Below are 12,096 nucleotides of genomic sequence, written 5' to 3' on the forward strand. Positions count from 1 at the left end.
CAGTGAAAACTTGTGCAGGGGCAGAATTCATGCCCAAGAGATGCACGTCTCTGCTGCGTGTTCATAGCATGGCTGCAAATCCCCAGGGCTTCAGACAAAGAGAAGAGCAAAGAGCTGCTCAGTAATGTGCGAGTAACTTCCTCTCTGGCTATAATGTGCAATTTTTCATCTTTGTGGCTGTTATTCTCCTTTCTCTTGCACTGGCTTGTGTCTTCTCTACTCAGCGCTATGCTGCCTGACAGCTGGATGGAGCTGCAGTGTGGATGGGGGGGCAGGCAGAGGGGAAGGACCATGGTGTGCCTTGGGATGGGGCTAGCGAGGATGGGGGCTACATCCCCCTTTGCTGCCCAGCAAATCTGTTCTTTTGGGGCCCTGGTTCCTCTTTGCTCCCTGCCTGAGAGGCTGACGGGTTCCTCACTGCTCTGATAGCTGCTCTGTGGCCAAGACTGCCCGAGCAATTGATAGAGACCTTGGCAGGATTTCATAAATATGGTTCTGTAAGGAAAGAAAAGAGAACAAGTGAGGGAGCTCAGCATGCAGCAGGTCTCTGATAGGGACCAGGTTCACCCAGTCAGAGATAGCTTGAGGGAGGCACTTAAGTGCCAATTCTAGCCAGGTGGTGTTTGTGATGACCCAGGGAGATTTGAGTAAAGGAGGAAGGGTTTGAATCTCACCAGGCTTTACTGGGGAGAGGCAGCAGGGCCGAGGCCTGAAAGGCTCTGGAAAATACTTTCCATTTTTAATAGCATTAAATTCGTGCCCAGATTTCTGTCAGAGGCTCATCCTAACCATGAAGCTTACCAAGACCTGTGAGTCTTCCGCATGTCCTGAGGGTATGATATCATGTACTATGCTATGGGTGACCATGGCGAAATGGTGATGGAGACCCATGGGGTGGATTGAAGGAGCTATGGTGGGTATCCAGTGCTCTGAGCAGGAGGCTGCAGGGAAAACAGAGCCCCATCCCTGTGGTATGTAGGGCACAGCTCTCTGTGTGAGGGATGCCGTAATCCTGAGGTGATGCTGTGTGGGATGTGGGGCTGGGCTGGCTTGATCATTCCTAGCGATGGCACCTTTTCTTGCAGCTTTTTTTAAATATCCCTTTCTTCCCTATGGGGTGTTTTTCCTTATATCTATTCTGAAATTGCCCTTATCTTATTTAAGGCCATTCCTTCTTGTAATACATCATCCTTGGTCAGCCTTAAAGGTTGGCAAACCCTGAGGGAAGAAAGGAAAGAGTTATAATGTCTGAGGGACTAAAGGTTTGATTTGGATGCAACCACATTTATTCAGAAGCAAATTACATCTTCAATCAAACCGATGCAAATCTGACTCCCACTTCAGTCTATTTGTTTGGACTTAGTGAGTGCAAGGGGATTCATTATTTTCTTGTTCTTCCTTCCATCCTGCAAAGTTTATGTGCGCATGTATGGACTTGTGCACGCTCATCTGTAAAAACCCTCTTCCCCCCAAGGTGTCGTGCTGTTGGGAATAGGTACATGATGATCTCGGGGTGTGGGTAGAGCCTGTATCCCTTGGGAAAGCAGTAGGAAAACAGCAGTTTCTGCCAGGATGGTACTGTGCGAAGGAAGGGAAGGGTACCTCGGAGCTGCAATTAGAGCTCTCTGAATAATTCAGTTTTTCAGTCTGGTGTCTGAAGTAGAACAGTTAAAAAATGTCTCTGGGAGACTGACAATGATCCCTTTCCCCTCATACACACCCCGAGGAAGAAACTAACCATGAAAATCCATTTCGTTTGTTTGGGGTCACTTCGTCTTGTTTCTTGTTTGTGCATGCCGGCTCACTTCCTAAGTGAAAAGTAACTCTGTTTCAGAAATGCCCAGGAACAACAACAAAAAAAGCAACAAAACAGGTTTGAAATTTTCATTTTCACTTTTTTAAATGAAGTTCATTTCCAAATTTGACCTCTATTTCTCTGGGTTGAAGTGAAACGTGCATTTTAGGGGGAAGAAGGGAAAGATAAATCCATAGCTTTTATGAGCAGTTTCCCTTGCCTTTGTCCCAGTCTGTGTGTCTGTCCCTGCCTGAGCCTGCTACGAAGCCCCTGTAAGTCCTTCTCCTGCACCTCGTGCCCGATGAGAGGATCGGGGACTTGCCCAAGCCCCAAGTCGTGCCATGGGCAGAGCCACCCATCCCATGCTGCTGCTACGCTGGCTCCCAGCACGTGGGCAGCGACGCAGCCCAAACACGAAAGCAGCAATCTGGTTTCCCCCGGGCAGAGGGAGGCTTCTTCCCTTGTAATCGGCCTTTGTTTCAGACACGACAGTGTCTGCAGAGAAAGAACCCACTTGTGGGTTTTTTGTGTTTGATCTGCTTCGGTACAATGCAGCGAGGTGAGTTGGAACGTGCCATGTCCTGCAGCGCTCCAGAGCTGCCTGCCTGCTTGTGCACCTCGCGCACCAGGGTCCTGATCCTGCACAGGCTCACTCGTGGGCTGAATTCCCCGCGCTGCCGAATTCAATACAACTTGACCAGTAAAGCTCAGGAGACATTTGCAAGGTCTGGACTTAGGGTGGTGAGCCCTTCAAGGCTGGAAGTGTCTTTCTGTTGTATGTGAGTTGCGTGGGGTTTTTGTTCCCGCTTGCAGCCTCCTGTTACCCCTGCCGACCAAGTCCAATCTGGATTCACTGCACAGAGCATTTTGAGCTGAAAACAGCTCAAAGCACCTCCTGAAAATGGTAGGAAAAATTTCTATGCTGAGGATAACGAGCGGTGAGTGTAGAGGAGGGACACAGTGGGAATTCCTCTCTCCTAGAAAGTTACTCTGAGCCCGAATTTCAGTGCGACAAAACCTGTGGAGGATTTAGTACATGGGTCTGGATTTGTTGTTTGTTGGTTTTGTTTGTTTGTTTGTTTATTTTCCCACTCCTGAATTGCGTCAAAAAGCTTTGCCTTTTTTTATGGATCCAAAATTGTACATGATATTATTTCAGAAACACTGCCACTGTTATTTGTCCAGGGCTCCCCCAGCTGTTGGGGGGTGGCTAGGAAGGGGACCAGCAGGCTTTCCCTGGGATGCGCTCATGTTTTCGGGATGGGTTCCTCAGGGCTGGTGTTTGGCAGCGATGCATTTCTCAAAAATGTGTTCAAGTGGTGCCAGGGAGGATGGCAGGGAGGGCTGGAGGCAGGGAGGCTCATAACCAGTACAACACATGTGAGACAGATATTTGCCCTCTTCTTGGGCTGAAAGGCGCTGGTACAGGTGAATGGTGAGTTGGCCAAGCCTAGCCATGGGTGAACACAGACCTCTAGCTGCTGGACCTTGGCTCCTCCATCGTGCCCAGGTTATCTCCAGGTAGAAGCAGAGCTGAGAGTTTCCCCTGACTGCCAGCAAAACCCACGTGTGAACGTGAGGTCCTGCACACAACTAGCTCTGGGCTGGCACGTGGCAGCAGGGAAAAGATCTCACAAGCATCAAGATCTCACATGACCGCCTGTGCTTTCAGAGGGGCACGTGGCCCCCGGTGTCATCTGGTTGCCCAGGTCCCTGGACCCATCCCTCTTTGCTCACTTTGGGCAAGGGGAGCTCATCTCCAAGCTCCTTGTCTCTGTCCCAGGCACCTCAGAAATTGTTTTGTTTATCTCTTGTAGATTCTCTGCCCTGTAAATATTTGCTTGTAAAGCCAAAGTTACAGACAGTGTTATTTATGTGGAGGAAATGGATGTTAAAGGCCACTCCACTTTGTTATTGCCCACATAATTTTCCAAAGGCCAGACCCCTTTTTATAGGGCAGTTGCTGCCGTTAGCAGGATTTCTGAGCTGGCTGGTTTGGGGCTTTGCCTCCTCATGCCTCTCACCTGGGAGGCTTGGCTGAGTTTGCCGGGGGGTGCAGTGACTTTTTCCTTGCATTGTGATTCCCTACCTCTCTCCCCTTTGCTCTTCCCTTCCCAGACAGTTCTGCTTTTCTTCCCTTCTACCTTAGACCCCATCAACTCTCGCCCACCCTTTTTTTCCTCCCCAATTCCTGTAGCTCTTTGAACACGCTGTCGATGACTGCTGGCTGGCTCTTCTGCTCTGGTTCCAGCACAAGGCTGGCCCCGTGCCCTGCTTTCCCTGATGCTGATAAGCTGTCCCTGGCAACAGCTCCACACTGGCAGAATGCTTCCCTCGTGACCCCTCATCCCCCAGACCTCTTGAAGACCTGTCCTCCCTCGGCAACCCAAATCCTCTTTCCTGGTTTTCTGTCTACCTCTTTGTTTGTCTTGTCTGTCTGAAGATAAGAAAATCTTATCTTCCTCATGCCGGCAGAGGACTGGGTTCAGGAACAGCTCCCCAGAGCCCATCCTCAGTCGCCATCACCTCCTGTGCTGCCTGGACCTGGATCTCAGCATCTGTGTGCAAGCTCCACGTAGGGAACTGAAGGTTACCCTAATCCAGGGGCCAGCTCGGTGTTGCCTGCGGGTCAGATGACTCTGCTCGGCCTGTCTTGTTCCCTTGCATCAGGTTGCTAAGGTACAGCTAAAACCCTCACCTGGAGTGTCATCATCTCACGGCTCAATTCCTGCAACATCCTTTTCTCTGTCCTTGACAAATGCAATCTTCTCCCACTCCTGCCTGTTCAGAACTCTGCTGCAAGGATCATTTTCCTCGCCTGTCATTTTGCTTGTGTCACCCGTGCTTTACTTGGTTTTGCTGGTTCCTGCTGGCAAACAGCAGTCACCTGTCTCTGCTCTCCAGCCCTTTCGCAGCTTTCTCTCCTGTTAACCTCACAGTCCCTCTCCACACACGGTTTCTCGCTGTCACTCAGCTCTGGTGACAGCCTCTGCCAGCACTCACTGTCTCCCAGCACACAGCGCTCTGCTTTCTGCCCCAGTGCCTCTGGCTTGAAGAGGAGCTCCTAGATGCACCTTGCAAAAAATGTGTCCCTGCCCTTCGCCCCTCCTTTGCCAACCTCTGTCCCAAATTGGTGACAATGGCTTGGGTGCAAGGGTGGGAACCACCTGTCTGTCAGGCAGCGACCTCGTTTTCTCCTTCTGATTCTTTTTATCTTCTTCTTAGGTTGAAGACCTTTGGGGCAGTGCCATTTTTAAGCAGTGGTTGCCTAAAGAAATATAAGCTTTTGTGATCCTCCTGGCTCCATGCATGTGTGATGTGTGTCTGTTCTGCTGCCATGCTTTACAGAAGCAGCAGTGAATTCAAGCTGAGTTTGGCAGACTGGGTGGGGTTGTTACCTTCCTTCAGGTTTAGTGAAAAGGAGAGTCTGGGTACCAGAGATGGACCTTCTCTGGCAGCCAGAGATGGGGGCTTGCTTTGCGCTGGGTTTGTACATCTCAGCTTGAGCCCCTGCCCTTTCCTGCTTGCTGCCCGCTCCACTGTGCCTGGAGCGAAGGGTTGGAGGCAGCCGGCCCAAGGGAGTTTCGCTGTCCCTGAACCTTGCTGGTGGCTGAGGGACAGCCCAGGGCAGCATTTGCTATTGCAGAATGAGTCTGGCCCCAGACACTACCTGCCTGGGCTAATCCAGACCACGGGCAGGTTCATGGTGATCCTGAGCAGCACGTGGAGCCCTGTTCTGGACCGCAAGTGCAAGAGGGAGATAAAAATGCATAAATGCCTTCATCTGCCCTTATGGATTTTTCCACCATGTTTTATAAGCGTTCATTTTTATTTATGTGAGGTTAAAGTCAGTCCAATTTGGAAATCAACTTGTCTAAGGAGCTCCCCTCAGATCTTATTAGCTTCATGTAGTATTTCTATTCATTTTTGCTAATACCATTCACCAGGCTGGCTGCGGTGGCGGCTGCTGGAGATGGTAACCCTCTCCTTGCCAGGGGTTGTGAGCCCGGTGGCTTTGGGGAAGGCTGTGGGATCGGCCGGATCTGGTCGTGCAGTGAAGGGCTGGGGCTCCCAGCTTTCCAGCTTCCAAGAGCATGGCGGGGGGGCAGTTTCTGACATCTGCTCCCGCGTAGTCCCCCTCTTTCTGTACCCAGCGTCACAGGCAACCTACTTATTGCTGCCAGCATGGAGGGCATCTGTACCTGCTGGCACTGCAAATCAGTGGGTGGTTTGGACAGAGAACAGTTAAGAAGCGCTTGGGCTATCCTTGTAATTAGAGAAATTCCTGGGGGAAAAAAATAATCCACTGAGGGCTTTTAAAGGAGAGATAGGATGCCTGACTCAGAAAGTCCCTCAGCCGCAGATTGTCGGTGGCTGGAGGATTGTCCTGGGGAGGTATCAGTGCACGGTTGGCCGGCTTTTACACCCATCCCCAGGCAGTCACTGCTGGCCCCTGCCAGAGAGGGTACTGGCCGTGTGGACCTTTGTGCTGGGGCTGGCAGCCTCCGCTGGCCTTCCCGAGGTGTTATTTTGGTGACCCCAAAGGAGCTGGTTGCAGTGTTAAGGTGGGAGTCAGATGTCAGCCCCAAGCAGGAGCGGCGGTGGCTGCCGGCATGGGATACATCCCTCCCCTGCGTCCCTCCCCTGCGTACCTCCCCGTGCCGGCAGCACAGCACGCGTCTCCTGAAGCGTCACGGCTGCCCTGTCTCTCCCCTGACTTTGATTATTTATTGAAGCGGTTTGATACTGAGTGACTGTAATTAAAAGAAGAAAAATACACACAATAAAATGATTTCTAAAATGGCAACACTCTGGATGCAGCGAAGCAAGGAATGTATTAAATATTTATTGGCACTGGTCTGCTGGGGGGGGGGGGGTGGGATTAAAATTATTTAGCCTGAGAAAAACATTTTTAATTATTTAATTTGAGGGGAAACCTCCCCCACAGTCCTCCTTAGTACTAAGCTCCAGACAAATGGCAGCATAATGTAAGGTTTGATTAAAACGTGAATGGGATGAAGGGCTGGAGACGGGAACAACGGACAGGGAGCCACGTGGTTGCCATCCGAGCCTGCTCTGCCGCGGCACGTACGTGCTGTGATCCTGCGTCTTGCAGGGGTAATTCTTCCTCTCACAGGGTGGTTCGTGCTTGGCAGCGGTTATCCAGGGATTTGCTCCACACGTGGGAGCCTGGGCTCAGGACAGGAGCTGCCGAGTGCATCAATCACCACGTAGGAAATTGCAGCAAATTACCGCAACCCACCATGTGCGGCTTGAACTCTCTGGACCTGTGAGTTGCTCGGAAGAGCTTCACTGGGGCGGGAGCTCTGCTGCGTCCGTCCCAGCAGCCCGGCTCCACCTGGCAGGCTCTGCTGGGCTCACCACTCATGGATCGTGTGCGTGGCACAGGGTTCAGGCTGCGCAAACAAGCCATGAGGCTGTTCGAGCCTGTCTCTCACAGCATTTATATATTACGGCTGTGAGGCTTTTCCTGAGAGCCTCTGTAGGAAAGGTGTTGGGGCCAGCGTCCTTTTGGCAGGTCCACCTGGGACTGGAGGTAAGGATCTTCCAGCCGCATATCAAAGACTGAGAAGTACGAAGCGTGGGGTCTGGCAGTGGCTGATTGTTTCCTGTGAGAGGAGGGGCTGTGATTTTTTTCCCCTTGTATCTCCAGATTGACAGTCTCTCATTATTAGCCCCCTGGAAACAGGCACTTTGACTGAAAAGAGCCATCCCAGCCTTCACTGTAACAATCAAAGCGGCTCAAGAATAAACACGGCTTGGCAAGAATAAACAAAAATTGCAGTGCTCGCTGTGAACAGTGATATCCAAGGGAGCAAACATCAAACGAAGGATTATCCCTGTTTGCAAGGAAGCTCTTCTAACAAGAGATTGAATAAGGACCATCTGCAGCCCAGAGCAAAGGGGCTACCAGGAGAACCTGCTCGAGCCATCAGGAGCTCTCCTCTTTGAAGCTCACATGCTCTCCTTTAGGCACTGTCTGGTTTTACTTCGTATGCTTTGTGGGCTGTTGAAGCCCTGAGCTCTTTGCAGCTACCTCCAGGTTGCAGACAGCGCGGGCAAGCCCAGAAAGCCCCGGGAGAGGGGAGTGGTGTGGGAGGAGGGTTAGAGAGGAGGAAGAGAGCTTCCCTGAGGTGGGCAGGGGGGACAGGTATGGGAGCCGGCTGGGACGGCTGCTAGTGAAAACACTGAGCTCCTGAGGGAACTGGAGGAAGATCACATCAACCAAATCCTGCGGGAAGCTCATCTCTCTGCTCCTGACGCTGTTGCTGCCGGTCTAGGGGCAGGAGCCCTAAAGGCAGCTCTTAACCAGCAGCTGTCCCCCTGCCACCCATGGGAAGTGAGGACGAGCAAGCGCTCCTCCCCAAACCCTTGCCGAGAGACAGCCCACACGACATAAATCAAATTTGGAGGCACAGAGGTTCCATAAACAAGCTTATTTTCCGAAGCCAGGTCCCATTATGTTATCTGTCACTTTATCAGGGTTTCTGAGCCATTTATTTTTATGTATATACATTGGAGCTGGTGAGCCGCTTTTGGCCTGAGAGTATAAAGCTGACGAGACACGGTAGCGGCGTGTGAAACCTGTCAGCAGAGCAGCCGCCTGTGAAATGAACACAAGAGCCGATGCCGATGATTTTATTTATGGGGAATCTTGGGTAGTGTGTGCCGGAGCGGCGGGTGCCACCGGGTATGTGCCCGGCCTCTGGCCGTGCCACCCTGGTGCCGGCAGTCCTGAGTCCTACCAGACCCGTCACATTCAGGGATAGGGTCTCGAGGCAGCTGGAAATGAGATTTTCTTCTTAAGGAGTATCTTGAGCTGCTGAAGTGCTTTGGTCATCCAGAATCCATATAAAAGGGCAAATTTTCTTGGGATGGAAGGTAATGAATGCGGTTCTGCAACACTTTGCTCTCCGGTGCTGATCTTGTTGGTAATTGTTCTGTTAATTTTTTGTTTGTTTCTTTGTATTTAAGATAAATGGAGATTTAGTGTAAGGATTTGTTCTGAAATGGGAAAAGTGGAGTTTCCTTATCTCAAAAAAAGTAGGGCTTTCAAATGCGTTTGAAACTTTTTTCCAGTTATCTTACCCATGGAGGAACATTTTGCCAAACTCAATAGTCTTTACAAAAGCCTAAATGAATAATTTTTTCTGTCATGTTGCAGAAGAAAAGTATTTAGATCAGCGTTTTTTCCTCTCAGTTGGAGCAAATATTTTGGATGTGAGGTAGTTTTATGGGTCATTGAAAACCCTAAAGAATCATCTAGACCGTTATCAGGATGATAGCACAAAACATGACCCTTACTCTTACCCTGTTCTGACTTTGCTTTAAGTCCTCTGGTCTAGCACAGAGTGGAGGTTGCTGTTGTGGTCTGGTCCTTCAGCAGGCGAGACATGCCGGATGCTCCCACGTTGCTTTGGAAAGGCAGTTGGAGATGGCAAGCGGCTGTGTTGCACGTGGCGGTTGGTGCCCCTTGCCTTCTCTTGCCAAATTTTCAGCCTGGATGAATACATTGGCACTTGCTGTGCCAGCCCTCTCCAATTCGGTTGGAGCTGGCACGCGGCAGTTCGGTAGACATCAGCCTGGCCGCGTTTCAGCAGCGGGAGGTGGGTGTTATGGCTTGTGCTTGGCAGGGGAAGGGCTCAGCACTGTGCTGCGTGCTGGTCCTGTGTGAGGATATCTCTGATGCGTAAAACCTGTTTAGGTTCTGTTTGGCAGGAATAATACTTAAAATTTTAATCTAGACTTCATGGTTCACGAGCAGTAGCCATGTGTCACCTTCCTAGAGCCGTTCAGGAAAATGGACCTGGTGCACCTGCGTGTCCCACGCGTGCCCCTCAGAGCGCTGAAGGACATGGGTTACATGGTGGCATTTTTCCTCCTCAGAGCGGCAAGCCCCGACCTGTTGGTAGGAAGTTTCCCGGCACTGCTCTGCTGCCTGCTTAAAAGCAAGTGGTATTATTGTAATCCTCGGCTTTGCCTCTGGTTTGTGTGAGGAGCACGTTTCCTTTCCTGGTTTGACTTGCAGCTTCTTCCCCCAGCATATCAGGTGCCAGCCAGCTGCAGGGAGGGCCTCTTCTCCCTTCCCTGGTGAGCGAGAGCAGGCAGCTCTGCCTAATCGATCTGCTGCCTTCCAGCCCGGATCATTCCTCTGCAGGTCTGTCTCTCACCTGCCTGGGAACTGCTAAATCTTCCCCGGAAAAAGCAGCTATTTGTCAAGTGAAATAGGAAGGTTTGTGTCTCACTTTCCTCAAGGCCACTTAGCAGGGCTGGGGCTGCTCTCTGGATACTTGCTTGCGGTACGAGCAAGAATGAAGGCCACCATGAAGGTTTTCTGGAAAGAGAGCTGCCTTCACCCTGCCTGATGTCAGCGCCACTGCTTGGAGCCCTCAAGGTGAGCAGGTTGTTCACCCCTCCCAGCCTGGGAAGGTGTAACGTGCCCCAGGTTTACCCTCTGCGGGACGATGTCTGTGTCCCCGCAGCATCGCCTCGTTCCTTTGTGCTTCTCTGCACCAAGTCACTTATTGACTGGGAGCGTTAAGCGTGCTGCGTCACGTCTAATTGGTTTGCTCTGTCGCTCTCCATTTGCGTTCTCTGCCTGCACGCCCCCCGCTCCCCTCCGTGCACACGCCGAGCTGTGAGCGTGAGCAGGGCACGAGGCCACCCTCCTGATTGCTGGAGGAAAAAAAGGCACCCAACTTCCTCCTTTCTTCTCCTAAATTCAAATGACAAGAAACAGAGGAAAACAATTTTGCGAACCCTTGGCAGAAGGCCAGCTCTGATAAAGAGCCGTAATTAATCTCCCCAGCTTTATTAGAATATCATTACAATTAACTCAGCAATCTTCTGTTGATCAAAGCCATTGTTCCCCGCAGAGCAGAGGAAGCCGGCGTGAGCCTGGATTGTGCGGTGCTTAAAAGCACCTAGAGCTGGATCGTTCCTGCCAGCCCGACAGCAGCTGCTCCGTCCTCCATCCCCAGCAGCACGAGGACAGGCAGCGGTGCAGGCAGGAGGCTTCTGCTGGCACAGACCTCTGTCCTCATCCTGGCTCTTCAGCCACGTGCCGCTTTGATTATTACTTTTTTTTTCAACTGCTCTTCTTTGTTGAACTATTATAGCCCAGATGCCTCGCAGGCACCTAGGTGTCCCTCATTCCCCATGTTAGATGCTTTTGGGTCCAGCCTTTTAAGCACCGAGTTTATTCCTTTGTGTGTGTTCATACAGCTCTTTGCGTGCCTGCTTCCTTGTCTCAGCTGGAGATGCGGTGACTGCTGCAATAATCCAGCTAACAGCAGCGTAGTGGGTAAAGAAACCAGGGGAAACATTTGTGGAAGCCACATTAGAAAGAAAGGAGGGTTGTCAGAATGAAGCTTCATAAGCTCTACAGTTAAATAGCCCAAGATGTGTGCTATAGAAAAGCAGAGAAAATGAGCACCATTAAACTACCCCTTTCCTCCTTTTCAAACTGTTCCTTTAATATCAGGTATTTATCTGTAATTTAAGCCCATGATTAGTTTTATCAAAAAGATAGCTCTAAAGCAGAGATCTTAAAAATGATTAGGTGTGTGTTTGAAAGACAAGAACAGCTCCGCTTGCACTGCAGGATAAAGATGTATCTGTTTGCTGCCTCGAGCAGCAATCCATCTGTGAGCGCCATGTGCCAGAAGGAACCTCCTGGTTCTATGCTGATCCCAAACCACCCCCAGCTTTCAGGGCACTTCTCATCCGCCTTTGAAGGTGCCAGAGCCAGACCTCTTGTCACTGGGCAAGATCATTTATCTGAGGTGATTTTGTGTCTCTTCTCATCACACTTCTGCTTTTGGAAAATACTCTCAACTTCAGTGCTGTTACTGGGATCCTGACAACCCAGCCTTACTGGTAGCTCAGGGTGCGTGGGTCTGGAGACACCTGGGACGTGGAGAGGTTTGGCAGTTGTGCTTCAAGAGCATCCCATCGGAGATGCTTTCTATGGAGGGGGCTGGAGAGCCTGCTGTCTCTTACTCATCTACTCCTGCCTCTTTCTGCATGGTGGCAGCCCTCCGCCAGGCTGCAGCGATGCCCGGGGACTCTTCTGCTCTCTGGGTCTTGGTACAGAACAAAGAGGTTTGGCCCAGGGCAAACAGCCTGGCCCTGCCTCTGTTTTCAGAGGTGAGTAAGATGGCACAGGTAGAGGTTTTATCCCTAAAATGGCTCTGCCACGAAGGACTTATGTGCTGTGAGCAGACATTGTGAGTGTGAAACCATGCTCTCTGGTTACACGAAGAAAGAGAAGCATGGCA

This window comes from Larus michahellis, chromosome 9 (genome assembly GCF_964199755.1).
Source record: "Larus michahellis chromosome 9, bLarMic1.1, whole genome shotgun sequence".
Taxonomy (NCBI): Eukaryota; Metazoa; Chordata; class Aves; order Charadriiformes; family Laridae; genus Larus; species Larus michahellis.